Source organism: Rhinatrema bivittatum, unplaced genomic scaffold (genome assembly GCF_901001135.1).
Source record: "Rhinatrema bivittatum unplaced genomic scaffold, aRhiBiv1.1, whole genome shotgun sequence".
Classification (NCBI taxonomy): Eukaryota; Metazoa; Chordata; class Amphibia; order Gymnophiona; family Rhinatrematidae; genus Rhinatrema; species Rhinatrema bivittatum.
Genome location: NW_021820713.1, coordinates 181,653 through 202,933, shown reverse-complemented (window position 1 = coordinate 202,933; position 21,281 = coordinate 181,653). Strand labels below are relative to the sequence as shown.

Here is a 21,281-nt window from a genome sequence, read left to right as displayed (position 1 = left end):
AATATGCAGACTGCGCAAGGTAGGAAAGGGAAGGAAGAGTTGCTGGTTAGTGGAAAGGCTGATTATGATTATGGTACGGAGAGAACTTATTATTAAGTCATTATGCAATATGCAGACTGCGCAAGGTAGGAAAGGGAAGGAAGAGTTGCTGGTTAGTAGAAAGGCTGATTATGATTATGGTACGGAGAGAACTTATTATTAAGTCATTATGCAGTGCAACCTTTTGCATTCTGACTGCGCAAGGTAGGAAAGGGAAGGAAGAGTTGCTGGTTAGTAGAAAGGCTGATTATGATTATGGTACGGAGAGAACTTATTATTAAGTCATTATGCAGTGCAACCTTTTGCATTTTGACTGCGCAAGGTATGAAAGAGAAGGAAGAGTTGCTGGTTAGTAGAAAGGCTGATTATGATTATGGAACGGAGAGAACTGCGTTTTCTATGAAAATGGAACTTAATTCAATGGGTTTTATGGGTACAAAAGTTTATCAGATAAAAAAAGAGTTCTGGTAACTCCTGGAAAAAATACCAACCCTGGAATTCTTGTACATTGTGAGAGACCTTTTTAGAGGAACGATATGGACGGAAATACCTCCAGTACTCCGCTCTGAAGTGCCGGAAAGCGGGGTCTAAATCGAAATAAATAAGGAAATAACACTAACATAAGGGGAAGGAGGAGTCCTGAGTTTATTTCAATGGTCTGGGCTCCCTGTTGGCAGTGACTCTTTCTTCAGGGCGATCCGAAAGTGGCTTCCTTTTAATTGAACTCGTCTTTCCAGGGGCTGGGGGAGGGCTAATCCCTCGTTCCCGATGAAAGCTCTCCGGCAGATCCTTGATAAGGCTGGGCAGATTTTACCTCTCCCTGAGAACATTATCCTCTCATCACGCCCCTGGCTGGCGTTCAGTTTCCCACCTCAGGTTTGGAGCTCAGGAAAGGTCCATATTACCTGCCAGCTGTGCGGCCAGCTGTGCGCTGGCCTAAACTGTGCAGGCCACGGGCGATGCTCCCAAGTACAAATAACACGAGACGGAAACAAAAAAACCCCATGATGGCAGCAAGCGACTACGTTGGGAGAGCGCTGGAATCCGTTCTGTTCTTTTGTTTCTTAAATAAAAGATTCTTTTCCATTCGTGCCCACCCGTGCACCTGCTGTCCTGGGGGGTGGAGAATTCATGACAAAGTATCTGAGGACCAACGAGGTGGACTTTAAACATGAAACCGACACGCTGTATAATTAATTTGAATGACCCTTGCCCCATACCTGGGGTCCTCCCCGTATCCGTCTCCTGTGCCAGTGCCCAGAGATAGACGGCCATCTAATCAGAGGGAGACGGAGCCCGGATCAGGATGAAGCTGGGCATTCTTTACTGTATGAAGCAGGTTGGACTTGTGTTGTTCTTCAGGCTTTAGGCAGGTTAGGAGGGACGGACTCATTTCTAATTAACTAATGGAGCCTGTGCATACCTAGATCTGAAAAAAAAAAATACTGGGTCTGGCGAGGGTGCAAAACAAAAGACATGATCAGGGAGGACAATTCTGCATGCATGTTTCATGGACTACGTGGATCTTAAAAAGAAAATGCCTCTCTCCGACTCCTCTTGCCCCCAGTGCCCCCACCACCATGCCCTGAAAATCAGGTGTCCAGAGCACCCAGAAAGGGAAAGCGAATGGTGCTGACGATAAGAGTTTCACTGTACAGAATTATCTGGGGACCTGATATAATAACACCTTTATTACATGACCATATCTCTGGGGTCATCTTCTGAAGCAAAACATGCAAGGTAACTCGAAGGCAATGTAGAGATTGGGTTTTTTTTTCCAGGTCTGGTCTGATCCTTATGCACAGGAGGTTTTTCAGCATTGAAAATCTCTCCTGGCTGCTGCCCGCCTTCATTCAGCCCTCCCTAGCCCCTGCGATGTCTCTCGAACTCCAGAATTTAGTACGAAATCCTTGGCCCGCAAAGCCAGTTCATCCCGAATAGAAAACTACAGGCACAGTTCCTCGCTCACTTATCTACCAAGCCCTCACGATACAAAAATAACTAAAACCCACACAAGGCTCTGCCGAGGCGATGAACGGAAAGATAGGCCCTCAATCTACCTTTTCGGGCCCGAAGCTGTCGCTGAGAAGCAGAACTTGATAGCGTTTCCTTCCTGCTGGGAGGGGAAGTTATCAGCGCTGGGTTATGTTATCTCCTGGCCCCGAGGAGAGACGCCAGGAGCATTAGGGGAGCAGACGGAGAGCTCCGGTCACCCCCATTATTGCCTGGCACCAGGGACGAGGAAAGAAAGTGCTGATAGAAATACAAACGAGCCTGGGAGTCTCTCCGGGGGAAAAAAAAAAAAAAAAGCTAAATCAAGGGCATCCAGCTCTGATCTTCAAAGAGCCCAGCCCGTCTGCTCCCTAATGAGGACTCCGGAGATATCGCTGCAGGCACGGCCTCCCCTGATGGCAAATAAATCTCCCCTATATCCTGAGCTCCTTTCGGGATCCCAGTCGGACACCCCTGCTAGGCGGGCACATCTCGTTTTATTGCACGGCCTTTCCCGAAATAGGAGCAAGAATCGAAGAAAAGGGTTAGCGGAAAAGCACGCACCGGAATAAAACCTCTCCAGTTTCCCTGTTACCTCCTCCTCCTCCTTTTCATTGTCTTAGAAGCTGAGAAACGGAGCCACTTTATTTAGGGAATCTGTGCAATTCCAATACAGGTCTTCACATAGGGGCCAGCTGAGAGCTCTGACTCCAAGGAACCCTGTCAGCGGGTGTTTATTGGGGGTTTTTTTTATATTGCTTTCTTAGTTAAGACCTGTATGATAAGGTTGGGGCTTTCATATAGGGTCCAGGAAGGTCCTTCATGGGGGAAAAAAGTGCTCTTTATTGTTTCTTATGCAATGGTACAAATTCTGTTTCTGTACACTGTTATGTGTAGTTTGTGCGCATCTTTCTAATAAACATTTTTTCAACATAATATACTGGAACCCCTACAACCCTTTCATAGCAAGACCATCGGATTTCTCCAGCTTTCTTAGCTGAGAGGCCTCTGCACATACTTTCCCCCTAAATCTGTAGAAATAATTTGAGATCCAGATTCAATCCATGTTTGCAGAAGGCCAGCCTCATCTACCTCCAAAAGAACCCGTGAAAATAGGATCCAATATGATAATGGATTGCAAGCGAGAGGTGAATCTCTAACACTATTGAAAATGTGAAGAACCAATCCGTGTCCAAAAGCTCACAATTGTACATTTTAAACATTGTATATTGTAAACATTTTGATGTTGAAATGGAAGAAAGAATTTGATTGATTTTGCACCAGATAGGTTGAAAAAAACTTATAAACTGTAAGGAAGTAATTTTCAAAAAGATTTATGCACATAAAACTGGATTTTATGCCTATAAAATTGTTACTTTTATGCACATAACTGCTTTGAAATTTCACTGGGTTGAAAATGTTTACTCAGATAAATAGGCTTTTGAAAATTGCTGCAATATATGCTACTTCTAGGCTTGTAAATCCTTTAGAAAATTACCTGCTAAGTGCATTACTTTTGAAGCAGGAAGGCTAGAGAGTGTGCTGAAGGCGTCCAACTCCTGACCAATGCACCTATTCTGGGCTATTTCACTAGCAATACAAGGACTTGTCCCATTTGGGATGGTGGTCTGGACTTGAATATCCTGTATGGTACAGGTTCTGTTCCAAATAATAAAGGAAGAATAAATGGGTGTAGTATAACCAAAAGGAAAATTTACTTTTGAGAAAAATGCAAAAAGTCACCAAGGCAAGGGGTCATCCCTATAATCTAGCAGACTGGACAGGTAGAAGGACTCAAGCCTACAGAATCCTGTACAACCTAATGCAGGATTTTCAAGACACTAAGAGAGACTCTGAGACATTTAGAGGAATAACTCACTAATTAGCCTGCTAAATGAATATTTGAGGGTTAGGAAAAAGGGAGCATGGCTAGGCAAATTTCCGAGAGAGAGAGAGAGAGAGAGAGAGAGAGAGAGAGAGAGAGAGACTCAATATAGTGAGATGGGTCAGTTTTAGATACACCGTCACAGGTACAAAACAGCACAGTAGACACCTGTGAAGATTGGGTATCATTTGGAGTGCTTCAGAGTTGAAAGAAAAGTACATTTGTGCACTGTATTCTGACCCCCAGCCTTCCCCACCTCCTGATCCCTCACCCTGGGTTAGAAGTCTACCCTATTATAGTGCTATAACTAGAAAAGTGATCCACCTCTCTCTCTCTCTCAAGTAAAAATAGATGTAGTTATTTATCACATGTGATAAAGTGTTATCGCACATGTTAACTGCCAAACATTACCATAAAGTCCTCCCACACAAATAACTAATGCATATTAATACACTCATTATGAATATGGACCTCTATATTTTTTTAAATTTATATTCCACCCTTTGTGACTGGTTAGCCATTTCAAAGTGGATTACATTCAGGTAGGAAGGGTGCGTCCCTGTTCCCAGAGGGCTTACAATCTAAATTTAGTTTAGTTTATTTTGCTACACTGCCTACCACAAATACATCAATCAAAAGAAATTTGTACTTGAGGCAAGGAGGGGTGACTTGACTTGCCCAAGATCACATGGGGTATCTGAAGGAGAAAGAGGATTTATTCGGGCTTCCCTGGCTCTCATCTGCTGCTGGAACCACTAAGCTACTCCTCCACTTACTATCGGGCTGATGCAGTATGGTGCGCTTGACCGAGTGCACCGTTAGCCCCCGTTTGGCCGCACATTTTCGATACGCTATTTTTACCCCTTATACAGTAAGGGGTAATAACGTGTGGAAAATGCGTGGCCACCCCCCCAAAACTAATAGCGCCCGCAACATGAAATTAACGCCTGCCCAAAGGCAGAAGTTAATTTTGGCAGGCACAGGGAAAGTGTACAGAAAAGCAGAAAAAAACTGCTTTTCTGTACACCCTCCGACTTAATATCATAGCGATAATAAGTCGGAGGCCCCAAAAATAAAAAAAATAAAAAATCGTAAAAAAAAAAAAAATCAGCTCGCGGGTTGGAAGATGGACACTCAATTTTGCTGGCGTCCGTTTTCCAAACCCGTGGCTGTCAGTGGGTTTGAGAACCGACACCGGTAAAATTAAGCGTCGGCTGTCAAACCCGCTGACAGCCGCTGCTTCTGCCAATAAGGAGGTGCTAGGGACGCGCTAGTGTCCCTAGCGCCTTCTTATTACCATGGGCCCTCATTTGAATACTAAATCCCGCGCCCAGGAGAGTGGCCTGGGTGCACATCGGGAGAGTGGGCGCTCGTCTCGGAGCGTCGGCTCTCCAGCGCATTTTACTGTATCGGCCCGTATGTATGGTTATATTATATTACTGTTATATATTCATTCTCACATCTGTAATCAACAGTATTATCTTCCAGGTCCCATATTATCCAAGAGTTGATAAAGAAGGGGTGAAAGCCTTGGGGCTGTAGGGCAGCAATATATTTGCTATCCAACCATTTTTTCTAAAATGCAAATTGAGCAACTGGGCCTTTTTGTGGTGGACAATCCCATCCATTTCTCCTGGGCTATGTGCTGGGAGAGGTTGCATTTGTTCCAGGGGAGGAAAAATTCCTATAGCTCCCAGTCACAGCAAATTATAAATACACCCATCTGACTGCCGGCTGAGCTGCCAACGCTCAAGCACTGCTGTTGTGGGGAGGGGGAAGGGGGAGAGTGTGAGTCTAAACCTAGAAGACATTTTTTATGACCCTTGACAGCTCATCAGCTCAGTGGCCTCTGCAGAGTGTACAAGGCTGAGAAATATTATTCTGTATCCAAGTCCTCCTTCCCCAAAATTTAGCTATAAATGCAAGGAATCGGAAGGCGCTGGTAACACATATATGTAGAGGAGTGCTGGTTTCTGGGTGTCTATCCGAGCCATTCCACTACTTTTTTACCCATTTGATTAAGTATGTAAATATGCAAGTGAGTCACTTTGCAATGAAATCAATACACAATGAGCTGCGTTTATTTATTTAAAAATGTCTAGACCGCCAATTATCATTTCTTGGTGGTTTACAATGTAACATTCATAATCGTAAAACACAAACAAACAAAATATACAACAATACTACAATCGATTATCAATTATCTTCCCAATGTCCATTGCAATCATACCATCAGTACAGTGATCAACTCCTTAACACACATATAATACGTACAGTCACATTCCCTTTCTTGCAAATTCTTCAAGCTTACTCATAACTATTATCGACCCAAGCCTGAGCTCCATAAATCAAAAGAGAAAGCAGAAGAGGAAAAAAAAAGAACTTAAAACCATAAAACCTGCATTTAAAATTACAAGTTTCGTGGTCCGGGACAGTAGGAAGTTCTGGCTCTGAGAAGTGCGGAGCAGGAAGACGAGCTTCTTCTGAGGATGAGAACAGAAGTAACTCTTCCCTACCAGCAGGGTTTGCAAGGAACAAAGTATCACATCACCCCCAGCTCTGCACTACAGAGGTTCGGCCCAGCCCACACGAACTCTTCAGTACTGAGGTTCACGGCGCCCGCCCCCACCAGCACTATTGGGGAGGGCCTACATCTATTCCAAGCAGTTTTAGAGATTTAAATCCCGGTCAGAGCAGATTATGGCAGCACCCATGCACAGCTGGGAGTCTTTTTCCAGATCTACAGTGTGACTGGCAGGCGGTGCTGGAAGTAGCCTTCATGAGCTCTTCATTTTGGCCTCAGGTTTGTACCGTTCCTAAATTCCAGAACATCAGGAGACATTTAGCCTGGCACATCTTTTTTTCTCAGACAGCTACAGCCAGTCGGATTTTCAGGATATCCACAATGAATATGTATGTGATAAATTTGCATACCAGGGAGACTCCATATATGCAAACTCATCCTAAAAACCCGACTGGCTGTGGGGTCCCGAGGACAGGTTTGGGAAGCCCTGGAATAGACGATACCGTTTTTCCTCATCTTGCTGCTGGGATTTTTTTTTTAGCTTACTGGTGAGCATTACTGGGAATCTTTGCTCATTTTCATGGTCCTGGGTTACACACAGTGTCCAGGATTAGAATTAGCCTTCCCACCGAGTCCCAAAGGCAGCGGCACAAGAGCAGCCTGGCAGCAGTTCTTGCCGGGACCCCTTCAAGGCAAGGACTGCCTGCTGCCAGGGGACCAGGGCTTGTTCTAAGACAAGAAACGTCCCAGGCAATGAAGAAGGCACATCCCTAATCAGGTGCCCTCAGACTAGTGACCTGACCCTCCAAGGTCATCAGGCATTAGCAGACATCCGCATGCTATAAAAGGAAACAGGATCAGTCACCCACAATGTCTGATAGCAGAGAAAGTTCCTCGCCTCCTTCCCTCGCATTCTCATGCAGAAGACCCGAATTCTAATTTAACCATTTCCAGGGGCTCTGTGAGGATCTGTCCCTTAACGGTGGACTTTCTTCCTTTCCTGCTTGCACAAACTGACCTGCTTACCTGTACAGTGCTCTGGAATTGTCTGCACCGTATCGGAATAAAATAACACTGACCATAGCGATGAATATTCCTATCCATTCTTTACATAGAACATGATAGATGACGGCGATTCAAGACCAATTGCCCCTCCGGTCTGCCCAGTAATAAAAGCCTTAGGATTTCAACTTGGGTCCAAAATGTTGAAAGACTTAACTGGTAACCCCTACCCCCACAAAAGAAAATAGAACATAAAAAGGCAGCATTTTTACACATGGCGGAAAGATGAGAAGAAAATGTGCATGTTCCTCTACAAACCCTCTCCTACAGGTTTAAATCCACACTCGGGACCATGTTCAGAATACTCTTTAGTACATTTGGCATCCACTTATTGGGCAGGGAAAATGGAAAACAAAGCTTGGGATGTGTTTTGCTAAGGCAGGTATTTATTTTATTTATTTATTTAGATTTATATTCCGCTTTTCACACTTTTTTCAGCACCTCAAAGTGGATTACATTCAGGTACTGTATGTAGGTATCAGTGGAATAGTCATAATTGTCGGCCATGACTTCCTTAGGAGACAGGTAGCAGGAGCAGCATTCTCTCCAGCCTCCTTCCTACTCCCATCGTATTTCTTATAGCAGTTTCCAGTTGCTTGCCCCTCCAGCTCCCCTCTGAAAGCACTCCCCAAGTTTGCAAACAGTTATCACACACACACACACACACACAATAAATCTCTCTTCCTTTGGAACAGAGGCTACAAACACATCCTGAACTTTGTTTTCCATTTTATCTGCCTAGTAACTGAGTACAAAACAGAAATATAAAGATTTTAAAGAAAAAACTGACCAAATAGCTGCAAATTACAGAAAGTGTCAGGTGTCTATAGACTATATATCTTATGAATGCTACCTTCAAGCTGAGGACAGTGCCATCTGCCCAGTACCAGACTAAAACCAGAGAGAGACCCCATTCAAGTGGTGGCATTGCCACGGGTGGGCCTGGGTGGGCCACGGCCAATCCACTTTTGGCTCAAGCCCACCCAACCAGGGCTGTCTGACCTGGAAGAGGGCCGGAGCCCGGAGCAGCAATTCCATCATGGGATCCCATCCCCATGATGGTGAAGAAGAGAAGCAGAGCAGGAAGGCCATCATGGGATCCCATCCCTGTGGCAGCAGAAGTAGGAGTTTGGCTGTGCCTAATGACCCCGTGTGTGTGTGTGTGAGTGAGAATGACAGCTTGAATGTGTGTGTGGATGTGAAAATGGGAGCCTGGGGGTATGTGTGGATTAGAATGGGAGCCTGGATGTGCGTCTGTAAGTGTATGGGAATGGGGTCTTGGGTGTGCATCTGTGTGTGTGAGAATGGGAGTGTGTGTGTGTGTGTGGGGGGGGTTTGAGAAAGTGAGAGCTTGTTGTGTGGTAGAGTTTGTGTATTATGTATGGTACAGCATGTGAGAGTGAGAGCTTGTGTGTGTGTGCATATATGTGTGTGTGAGAATGGGAGTGTGTGTGTGTGTGTGGGGGGGGGGGTTTGAGAAAGTGAGAGCTTTTGTGGTAGAGTTTGTGTATTATGTATGGTACAGCATGTGAGAGTGAGAGCTTGTGTGTGTGCGCGTGTGTGTGTGTGTGTGTACGTGTGTGTATGAGGGAGGAAGGGAAGAAGATAGTCGGAGAAACAGAATAAGAAGAAAGACCCTAAAATGGAATTAGGAAATGACTGACAAGGGAAAAGTGGGAAAAAAAGAGACTTGGACCAACTGATTAGAAAAATACAAAGATCAGGCAACAAAGGTAAAAAACCCCCACATATTTTGAGATTTTAGCAATTGGAATATGCTTTCTTTGGGAATGTGCATTTCTTATATTTTTGTATTTTGCTCTTTCTTCAGTATCCAATGTTCAGAGTCTAGTTTCTCAGGCTTTCTATTTGTTTTGTCTGCGTTTCTGTTTCTAATTTGTAGTCTGTTATTTCTATATTAGGTAGGGGTTGGTCTCTGTTTTGCCTGTGTGTGTGTGTGTGACTGAAGGGCAGTATTTCTGCTCGCATGTAGTTTCTCTGTAGCAGTCCAGCTAGTTCTGTTACTCCAGTAGGTGGTGTATTAATGTTCTAGGGCCTGATGTAGTATGTGCATTGCTGCTTTTTCATAAGGTTGCTGTTATTTGAGTCCTGAGAGTCAGTGCTGTGACTGTAGGGTATGGCAAGGCTCTAGATGGCTCTTTCTTTGCAGGAGTTTGTGTTACTTCACATAATAGCAGTGGAGGGTGTTTTTTTTTTTTTTTTGCTGAGGTGACTCCAGAATTTGAATTTTTCTTTTTCATGTTGCTTGTACCGTGAATTTTCCTAGCTCTGCTCTGCACCTGTTCTGATGATTAATGCTATTTTATTGTAGTTATGATGATTTCTGGCTTTCTGCAAAGAGGATTCATGAAAGAATACATTACTTTTTGTTTTATTACATGATTAATTGGATGTTTGTTTTCTTTGCTTTTTACATGATATACTTGTGCATTTATTAAGTGCAATAAATATAAAATACATTAATACAGATTAATGAGGAATTTTTAATGCTGGTAAGTGCTTGAAATAGTTGAGGTAAAATGTTTTAAAGTTTCACGCATGATGCATAATGGCTGTTGCAAACTACTTAGAAAGCCATTGTAGGGTGCAGTAGATGGCATTATTTATCATTAAGAACACAACTAGCAGGTCTCAGACCTGCATGCCTACAGCTCACCCATGTTAACCTTGTGCCCACCCAAAAAATCAGTTCTGGCTATGCCACTGCATTCAAGTTCTCTCTTCTATCAACACATAGGTGTTAGCTCTGTGGGATGCAATGGATGCTTGAGCACATTCCTTCACTATATTGAAGAAGAGGTCATCTGTGTGGAGTTTAGCACCCAAATCATTTTGAAAAGTTGGTAGCTAAGCCCACTGTATGTGACCCCCACATAAAACTACCCACGACCAAGAAGCATAGAAATGGTGTTGTTTGAAGACAAGACAAGTAGGTGAAAATGCAATGAATGAAGCAGGAAGGAGGCGGCACTGGGTTAGGAAAGATGAAGTAATCTGAGAGCCAAGAGGACTCTCCCAACACACCCCAGGCACTTTGTGGTGCCCGAATGTGCTCCGCCTGAATCCATTCCTGCCTCTGATGGAAGGCTGGACTGGGTGAATAATGCAGGCTCTGAAATCCCGTAAGCCTTGCTCAGCTAAACTCTGGGTCCTTCACACAGCTCTTCCTTTGTCCCCTGCTCCATATAACAAAGGAGCTGGTTCTGGCACAGAGAGGCAGGCAGGTTCTCAGGAGTGGGCAGAATTCCAGCAAGGCAGGGCTGATTGTTACCACACTTCATCCTCTCTGAGACAAGTAGGCAGAAGGCTTTGCACATGTCAGATACTGTTTCATGTTACCGCAATTGTGCGCCTGTTTCTGTAATAATAGACCTGGCAGAAAGTCAGACAGGCAGATTACGTTCAACATCAGCAGGTTTGGGTGTGTTCTGGACACGAATGACGGTGAAGGTCCAGGTCTCCGGGTGTCTCTGAAGAGTGGAGCCCAATTTTATTATAAACTCTCAACCTATGGGTCTTTAGTGGTTACATAGAAACATAGAAACATAGAAATGACGGCAGAAGAAGACCAAACGGCCCATCCAGTCTGCCCAGCAAGCTTCACATTTTTTTCTCATACTTATCTGTTTCTCTTAGCTCTTTGGTTCTATTTCCCTTCCACCCCCACCATTAATGTAGAGAGCAGTGATGGAGCTGCAACCAAGTGAAATATCAAGCTTGATTAGTTATGGGTAGTAGGGGAAGTAGGGGAAGTAACCGCCGCAATAAGCAAGCTACACCCATGCCCATCTGCTTTACCCAGACCGTGCCATTCAGCCCTTATTGGTTGTTTTTCTTCTCCCCTGCCGTTGAAGCAGGGAGCTATGCTGGATATGCTTGTAGTATCAGTTTTTCATCTCCCCTGCCGTTGAAGCAGAGAGCCATGCTGGATATGCGTGAAGTATCAGTTTTTCTTCTCCCCTGCCGTTGAAGCAGAGAGCCATGCTGGATATGCGTGAAGTATCAGTTTTTCTTCTCCCCTGCTGTTGAAGCAGAGAGCTATGCTGGATATGCGTGAAGTATCAGTTTTTCTTCTCCCCTGCTGTTGAAGCAGAGAGCTATGCTGGATATGCGTGAAGTATCAGTTTTTCTTCTCCCCTGCCGTTGAAGCAGAGAGCCATGCTGGATATGCGTGAAGTATCAGTTTTTCTTCTCCCCTGCTGTTGAAGCAGAGAGCTATGCTGGATATGCGTGAAGTATCAGTTTTTCTTCTCCCCTGCTGTTGAAGCAGAGAGCTATGCTGGATATGCGTGAAGTATCAGTTTTTCTTCTCCCCTGCCGTTGAAGCAGAGAGCCATGCTGGATATGCGTGAAGTATCAGTTTTTCTTCTCCCCTGCTGTTGAAGCAGGGAGCTATGCTGGATATGCGTGAAGTATCAGTTTTTCTTCTCCCCTGCCGTTGAAGCAGAGAGCTATGCTGGATATGCATTGAAAGTGAAGTATCAGGCTTATTTGGTTTGGGGTAGTAACCGCCGTAACAAGCCAGCTACTCCCCGCTTTGTGAGTGCGAATCCTTTTTTCCACATTTCCTCTTGCTGTTGTAGCTTAGAGTGATGTTGGAGTCACAGTAACCATGTGTATGTTTATTGAATAAGGGTATTGTCTCCAGGCAGTAGCCGTCATTCTGGCTAGCCACCCACTCTTTATTGACGGCCTCTTGATTTTATGGATCCACAGTGTTTATCCCACGCCCCTTTGAAGTCCTTCACAGTTCTGGTCTTCACCACTTCCTCCGGAAGGGCATTCCAGGCATCCACCACCCTCTCCGTGAAGAAATACTTCCTGACATTGGTTCATGTGCACACAATTAATTAAGGATGAAGAAGCAGTGATAAAGTGCAATCTTCCAGCAGTATGGATCTCTGACATCTAACTGATTGGAGAGTTCTCAAAGGAAGAATTAGAGCAGAAGCTTTCCATTTTACCTGGCACTTGAAGATAAAGATTCACCTTTATCCAAACCTGGGCATTTAAGACAGAAGAAACCTGGTGCTAGTGCTGTATGAATAGCATTAATCGCTATGCTCAGTGCTATTTAATCTTTCCATGTCATCGGATTATGTTGATGCACTTATTTCAGTAGCTCAAAGAGAAAACATCTGGAGCACATGCATACTGTTACCTTGGAGGCTCTGAGATCCAGGGAAGCAGGAGGCTGACCCCTGACAGAGCGTGTCAGGGTATGGTGGAGCGATACAGCGTACCTGCCACTGTGACCAGAAGGCTCCAAGGAGTATGATTTGATTAGAGCTAGCAAAGAGGTAAAAGCAAACTCCTAAATCATTTCCGAAGAGGGCAGCAGGGCCCTCGGATGCTTTTTGACAGTTGCTTCTCCCTCCTGCAGTAATAACAGCAAAAGCATCTGAACAGTGGCCAGGAGGCCAGGCCAGCACAGCAGGAACCCTACATTCCCCTTCAGGAAATGGTATGGACAGTTTGAACCTGAGTTGCCAAAGTAATACAAAAATGGAAAGAAGAGAAAAATAATGATCATGGTAACTAGATGCAATTACAAAGTACAGCCAGGGCATTAACATGGCAATCCCAGGATTCTGGTGCTGGCGATGGAGCTTTTCCTGTTCATTCTTACATGAGAAGTCTGATGTATTGATTTTTTTGGATCAGATCTGGAAATGTGCATCTCTGTTATCTTTGTATTTTGCACAGTACGGCAGGAAATACATGTATTTCTCAGATGTTGCACTGTCTACAGAGTCGGGCTTCTTGGGGTTTCCATTTCCGCAGTCGATTTTATGATCCCTTATGCTGTATTTGGTGAGGTTTCTGCCATTGTGTAGTTTCTGTGTAGAGATCTACACCGGTTTTGCTCCTTATCCGGCAGGGCTTGTAGAGCCTGGTGCAAGATTTGCCTTTTCATAGATAGGGTTCTTGCTGTTTGAGTTCTGGGATTAGTGTTGTTATGGAATAGTGGGTTTGCTATTTAGGTGCTGCATGTGTTTTGTTTTGCTTTTTTGCAGGGCTTTGCCTCAGGTCGCAAAGTGCCTGGTAGCCCAGGGAGTTTGTGTATCTGTTATGAGATGACTTTAATTTTTTTAAAATTTTTGCACAGTAGTTGGTAAGTAGAAGCACCGATCTCTCTCCATCGCTCTGCCTCTGTTTACTGCTGTGCCCGGGAAGAGGATGGGCCCTAGATCGGCTTAGATATGGAACCTACCTTTTTATCTTACGGTGAATTATGAACTTTCACCAACAGCAGAAGTTCTCTGGCATCCAGAGTCATATTTGGAGGCGAGTGGGTCTGTACCTATGTGTGTGGGTAGGGGAGGGGGAGGGGCTGTTAGGGTTCAGGTTTCCCATTCTCGCACAATTTTCTTTTTCAATAGTTATAGTAGCTCAATGGTGCCCTCCTGTGACAAAGGTCTGGTACTGCAGGGCAGGGATCCCGGCACACATAGGATCCAAGGCAGGCAATTGATTTCTCTTAGTCTGTGTCTATGGGAAAAACCCTTTATAAACCGGTCCCACACTTACTTAGTTTGATTAAAAACCCACTGACATCAAACTGTTGTTATTAAATTGCCTAGGTTCGGATATTTATTTGGGATGATCGCGATAGAGGCTGCCTGCCATCTCCCCACGAAAATGAAGAGACATCCTTCCTGATCCCAAGAATCTCTGGATGGATGTGAATGCAGGGCAACATTACAAATAAATACTACTTCCTATTAAACAGGTTGCGAGGAGGGGTTGATCTGTATCTAAACACTGAGAGTAAAGCCTCCATGCACCTACCTAACAGTCTCTGAAGGGCCTGTGGCTGTAAACCATACTGAAGTCCCACTATAAGGCATCTCGTGTCTTCCATTTTAGCTTTTCTTTGAAAGGTTACCGAGTTCAGGATACACTGGTGCAGGAATGACACAACCAGGACCAGGTCTGCTATCATCCGCCATTGGAAAGTACTGAAGAACCACTCAAATGCGCTCCATCCATGCTGATGTTTGAAAGGTTTTTCCATAAACGCCATGAAAAATCCCAGTGTGTTGTACCGAAGATGTGCACTCCCCCCTCCGAAAGCCTGGAGGTTCTGTCTTTCACGCTCCCTCCTGGGGCCAGTTCCAACCATGCCCCCATCCACTCCTTGACTCACACCTCTCTGGTTTGAAGGCATTTGAATACAGGGATCTGAGACTGTTATTATTTCATTTCCAGTGGATGTCTTCTGACATATGGAGGATCATTTTCTTTGTGTCTTTGAAACAAAAATAAGGGGTTTAAATTGGGCTGCTTCCCTGCCAGAGGTTGCATGCCCTGAGTTTTTACATTGGGAATTGCATCAACGGTTCCATGGAGACCAAGGGATATTTTTCTGATTTTTCTTTTCATCCACGTTCTATGCAACTCTAGCAGATGGTGGCTAGGATTTCTTTCCGATCCTAGACCTGGAATAAATATCCAGGCCGTGAGGACGTTTCAGATTCTCACCTCCAGCAGCGTTTGAGTTGACCCTGTACAATCAGGATCAAAGCACATATGCAGAAGGAAGATACAGCATTTCTAACTATGAATCTTATGCCACTTTATGCAACATTTCCAATCAAGACTAAACGATTCTATGTCAGGAAATGAGATGCTCCAGTTTGCGTTTGCTCAGAAACCGGTGCAGGCTGCCACCATATAAAAAGGTATCAATAAGCACCTTCAGCTGCGGGAAAACCCACTTTAAAATATGTTCTTGTCCCCATAACTAGGGCTTGGGACCTGACAGACAGGATTTCTAAATTCCCTTGATGGCACCCTCCCCCTCTGCGGAGCCTGGAGAAGAGCTTCATACTTCCTCTGAGCAAATTGAAGAAGGCAGCAGCGGATCACAACCCAAAACGAATTACAGGGACAATATCTTGTTACTAATCACTTCTGACAGCACATAATGCGGCGTTTTACTGTGTTTTACATTCCAGGCGGCCTCGATTCTGGAGTGCGGCTTTAAACCCATGTGAAAGGAACAATTTCGTGCTTTTCATCTACCACAACAAGATGGCACCATACATCAGGGAATCAATCCCTACTTCTGGAAAGAGGGAACTGAGTGGCTTACAGAATAAAGCAGTGCGAGTCTGCTTTACAGGGCAGGATAGCATCAGCACTAGGGTAACGTGCAGGGAGCGGCTGTTACCACCCTGAACTCCTCACTGAGCAGCCTGGATGGAGCATTTTCATCTTTATCTGCCCTCATTTGCTATGTTCTAAGGAAAACGAATCCTTCTGTTATTGTTCACCCAGAGACAGCTGCTAAGATTCCAACTTTTTTTTTTCTAGTTTTTATTTTACACCTGGAGAGATTTGCAATCTGTGTAGAAATACAGAATCTGAGAGCAGATAAGGAACATTTGGCTCAACTCTTCGCCATCCAACCCAGGTGATCTCCTGCTTTCCCCTCACATCTTCTCAGCTAGGGATCCTCTGTGTATGCTCCAGGCTACCTTCAATTCCCTTACTGGCTTTGCGTCCATCACTTCTAGTGGGAGGTTGTTCTTCCATACATCCAGCGCCCTTTCCATAAAGAAATATTTTCTGAGTCTATCCCTTTAGAGTCTCATACTGTGACCCGGTATTCGAGAACATTACTTTTACTTGAAAAAGATTTGCTTCTTGTGCATACTCTGAAATTCACTGATATTCACTCTCAAGCAATATACCATTCAGTTAATCCCTCCATCAGCAAAAAAGATTACTGATTCCTTTCATCATTGAATTGTTTTTTAATTTAAATATAGAAACTGAACTATTTTATTAGTTTTATACAGAAATTTTATATGACTTTTTATTTTTTATTTCTGTTATTAACTCTTGTTCATATTTCATTTATGTGCTATTATATATTTTACTTCTTTTCTTTTATTATAATACTTCTATGTATGATTTTAGGAACTGAAACTGTATTAGTTTTATGTAAATGTTGTAAACTGTTGTGGTGGAACCCACCGAATGATGGTCTATAAAAACTTGTAAATAAATAAATGAGATATTTGACCAGCACCTGTCATATTCCCCACTCCCTCTTCTCTAGCTATCTATAATGCCCTAATCTCTCTCGCTCTCTCTCTATATATATTTAGGACATTTAAGCCTTTCATATGGCTTTTGGTACAGATCCTGCACCATTATGGTAGCCTTTTTCTGGCTATCCTTCCAGAGGTAAGGCCTCCAAAACTGGACACGATATTCCAGATGAGGTCTCCATGAAAACTTTCATTTAAACAGCATACAAATTACATGTGAGCTTTTGAGACTTCTTAGGCTCCATCTGAAAAAGGAATCTCCGTGGTCCCAGAAGGTCATACACCTCACCATCACTGGATAATTCTTATATTGGTCCGATGAAAGAAACTGCAGCCTGCAGAGAACCCAGCGTTACAATCAAACTGATTATTTTAATTCTCCTGGGCAAAACATTCATTTTCATGTTCTCTAAGCACCTTATGCTTTATTTTTCTTATGTCATTTGCAGGAACAAGACATTACAGTGTATAATGTCTACCTCTTTAAGAAACATTATAGATAGCTAGGGGGGGGGGGGGGAAAGAGAGGCTGTTTATGAGGCTCAGCCTGACACTCAATATATGGACCATTGTAAGGGGCACTTTGATTCGGGGTGACTTTTTGGGAGGTAGGTTGGGGTTGTTGTTACAGACACATTCAGAGGTATCCATTGTAAAATTGATATCATTAAAGAATTTTAGACCTTATAAGTGATGAAAAGGAGTTGATTTTTCAACCTTGGGCCATGCTTTTTGGTCCAGTATAGTGGTTCAGAAGTTTTGGACTAAGGTAATATCTTAAATGGCGAGAGTTGAGGGCTTCAGTATTCCATGCAATCCTATAATTGTTCTGTTTGCTGATCTTTCTTCCTGCCTCCTTGGGAATAAGTACGGTATGTTAAACTGTGGTTGAAAAAGGGCTTTTAACTTGGCAAGAAAACCATTCTATATGTGTGGAGAGAATCTCATCCTCCCAGTTTTATACATTGGAAGAATGCTCTTCATGACCTGTGAAGGAGAAAATGGGCACCAAAATGAATTTGTTGAAGAAAAGGACTGAATTTTGTGACAATGGACTCCTTGCTTGGATTTTGTACCTCACAGAGTGATAAATCAGATTCTGAATGACCTTGCCTGACTTCAGAGTCAATACTGTTTTATGGTCTATTGTCTTGCTTTTCCTATGTTATCATTGTACTTGGAGACAAGTTTATAAATGTATCTTGTAAGCAGAAAGTAGAGAGTGGATAGGGGAGGGAGCATTGGATGGTGCTGCAGTTCTGTTTGTAGCATGGTGTGTAAGAACCAGACATTACTGTCTCAAGTATATCATATTTTATTGTTGCTATATTAATAAAACAGAGTTAAACATAGAAATATCTGTCTCCCACCAGGTTTGCCAAGACTTGAGAGATGGATTAAGCGCCACTTACGTTTTTACATTTTACATTTATCAAAATATATAGCCTGCACATATCCATTCCTCATGGCAGGAAACAAGGTTACATATATAATCTTTAAAAACAGACATGACTTACCAGACTTACATCTAAAAAAACAGCTGATGAGATACAATACTTGCATATATTTTATCTCCTGCACCAGATAAACCAATATTCTACTTCCACAACAAACCACAAAGGATATTACTCTGCTTACTCAGTTGTTTAAATTTGCGTTTAAGCTCATAAACTAAGTGTGTTTTCAGATGTTTCTTAAATTGATTTGAACATTTTATCAAACAAAACGATTCAGGCAGTGTCTTCCAGAGAATGGGGCCTGTAACCGAGAAGGCTCTGTCCCGGATCTGGCCTAAGAGGGCAAACCTTCATGAAGGTATTTCTAAAACTTCAGCAGAACGCAGTGCTTGATTTGGACGATGGATTCGTAGTACAGTGCAGGTGTTAATTGTTTTATGAATTAACATAAGCCCAATAAGCAAACATTCTCCACTCTGAGAGAACTTGATGCCCCCTCACTGGAATATAACCATCCTAGATTCGTATATTAGCCGGCATCCCTCCCCATTAGTTCTCTTGTCTTCTGCTCCTGAGCCATTTGCTGCTCTGGCACTCATGGCCATCTCCCAGAATAACTGGGGATTTGGACAAAGCATCCCAGAGATGAGGTGAACTGGAAAAAGCTTTTAAAGATGTAAGCTGTTGATGCAGATTGCTTGATTTACCCAAGGTGAGATGTTCAGTTCAAGAGATGGCCTGAAACATTAGCAGTACAAGGTTTATGCCAAACGCCACATACATTACTGCCGAGGAGGACGAGCTTATGAGCTAAGTAGTACTAGCTGATGCATTTGTAGCTTAATCCTTCAGGGCATTGCTTTTGCATGGATGTCTCTGCCCTGTGCACACTTCAGTGACTCCCTACCTCTTGTTCTGATTTTGTAAATCTTTCCAGAGAACAGCGCCAGCTGCTATTAAAACATTTCTTGGCCTACGGTAGGAGCATAAGTGATATCACCTGGGTCAGCACATGCCAGCCCCGTGACTCTAGCACAGTGAAGTGTTTCAAGAAAGACGCTGGCTGACAGTGTCTCGGTGGGGAGGGGAAAGCCCCCGCAGGGTTTGAACCAACAACCGTCAGGAGACGAAAAAATGGAGCCTAAAAAAGAAAGCAGGACCAAGGGCCATAAAAGTCCAGGAAGGGAAACGCTGGCCTTTCTCCTGCAGAACCGGGGTGGCTACTGTCAGGCTAGGAGGAGGTGGGAGGAAGAGGGGCGGGAACAGGAAGGCACTGCCGAGCTCTCTAGGGATTTCACATCCTCTGAAAACCCCAGCAAAGCTTGGGGATTTCTGCTTTTGAGAAGTATTTTCTGACATTGGCTTTTTCTTGCAGTAAGTGACTGACCAGATTCTTTTCTGCTTTTGTCAAATACTCACTTTCCATGTATTTAAACAAAAAGAGCTAGATTTACAATGCAGGCATTCCCCCCCCCCCCTAGACACAAAATGGGAAAACTGCTTCAGTTCATCTGCCCCAGTTTGTAAGGAAGACTTCTCGGTTAGAAAATGCCGATCATTTTTCTCTAAATCATTTTTTATTTGCAAGTGACCCAAACAACAGCTTTCCATGTCATGGCAAATGATAACAAGACTCTTGAACATATCAATAACAGGAACACACTATGCCCTTTTGCCCCCTTTACCCCTCTCCCCTCCCCCTCAGAATAATCACACACTGAATAATAACCCAGACCTTATAACATCTTTCATTTATCATCCAGAAACTGATCATAAAAAACTTTCCACAGAGGTACACACTCTTCATCCACTTTCCTACGTGTCAAGCCTCTCTAGTTGTATTATGCCAACCATTTCACCTTGCAAAAGGCAAGAGGCGGGGTTGTATCAATTCAGTGTTGTAGCACACATTCATGCGCCATTAATAATGCCAGTGCAATAAACTGCTGGGTACATTTTGAATGCACCATGGCTGGTAGTAATTTGGGATATCAATTCTTGTTACCCATTTGATAACAGACATGATATCTGACCAGAAAGAAAGCATCTTATAACAGAAAAGAAACTTATGGACTAAGGTACCCTCTGCAATTTCACATTTAATTCAAGTTTCAGCCTCTGTTCTCATTTCATGATGCTTAACATTATAGAAAATGCACATCTGTCTGCCTTTACTTGGTTTTCTGCTTAAGGCCTAACATGAACATAAAGTTTACCATATTGGGTCAGACCAAGGGTCCATCAAGCTCAGTATCCTGTTTCCAACAGTGGCCAATCCAAGCCACAAGTACCTGGCAGGATCCCAGGGGGTAGAGAGATTCCAAGCTGCTTATCCCAAGAATAAGCAGTGGATTCCTGCAATTCTACCTTAATAATGGTTAATGGACTTTTCCTCCAGGAACTTGTGCAAATTTTTTAAATGCAACCACACCAATAACTTTCACCACATCCTCTGGCAACTCCAGAGCTTAATTATGCTTTGAGTAAAAAAACATTTTCTCTTATTAGTTTTAAATCTATTACCCAGTAACTTCATTGTGTCCCCTGGTCTTTGTACTTTTCAAAAAAGTAAACAACTGGAATGAGTGGAACTGATTAATGTTTACTCGTTCCATTCCATTCATTATTTTATAGACCTCTCTCATATCTCCCCTGAGCCATCTCTTTTCCTCATAGGGGAGCTGTTCCATTCCCTTTATCATTTTGGTCGCCCTTCTCTGTACCTTTTCTAATTCTGCTATATCTTTCTTGAGATGTGGTGACCAGAACTGCACACAGTACTCAAGATGAGGTTGCACCATGGAGCGATACAGAGGGGCAGTGTGATATTCTCTCTCGTATTCTCCTTTCCTTTCCTAATAATCCCTAGCATTCTGTTTGCTTTCTTGGCTGCTGCTGCACACTGAGCAGAAGATTTCAATGATGACTTCTAAATCCTTTTCCTGAATGGAGACTCTTAATGTGGAATATTGCATTTTGTAGCTATAATTTGGGTTGCTCTTCCCTAACAAAAAGTTGATCTAAAATATAAAAATATCTACTGCAGTGTGAAATTTTACAGATAACTGTTTAAATCCCTAACACAGCTACCTATAGATTTACATATGGATCACAAGCCAGGAGCTACCAGAAGCAGTGGACTTCCAGGGCACCCTGTTACTTCGGTTCTCAGGGTAAATTCTCTTCTCAAGTCGATCCCAGCTCTTCCATCGTGATTATCTATCTTGCCTGACTTTTTA

At 43.4% G+C, this 21,281-nt stretch overlaps 1 long non-coding RNA gene across 1 annotated transcript in view; it reads left to right on the top strand.

Moving 5' to 3' along the window:
- LOC115081994 overlaps positions 1-21,281 on the top strand; it is a 146,581-nt gene that overhangs the window by 4,843 nt on the left and 120,457 nt on the right. The window lies entirely within an intron of this gene.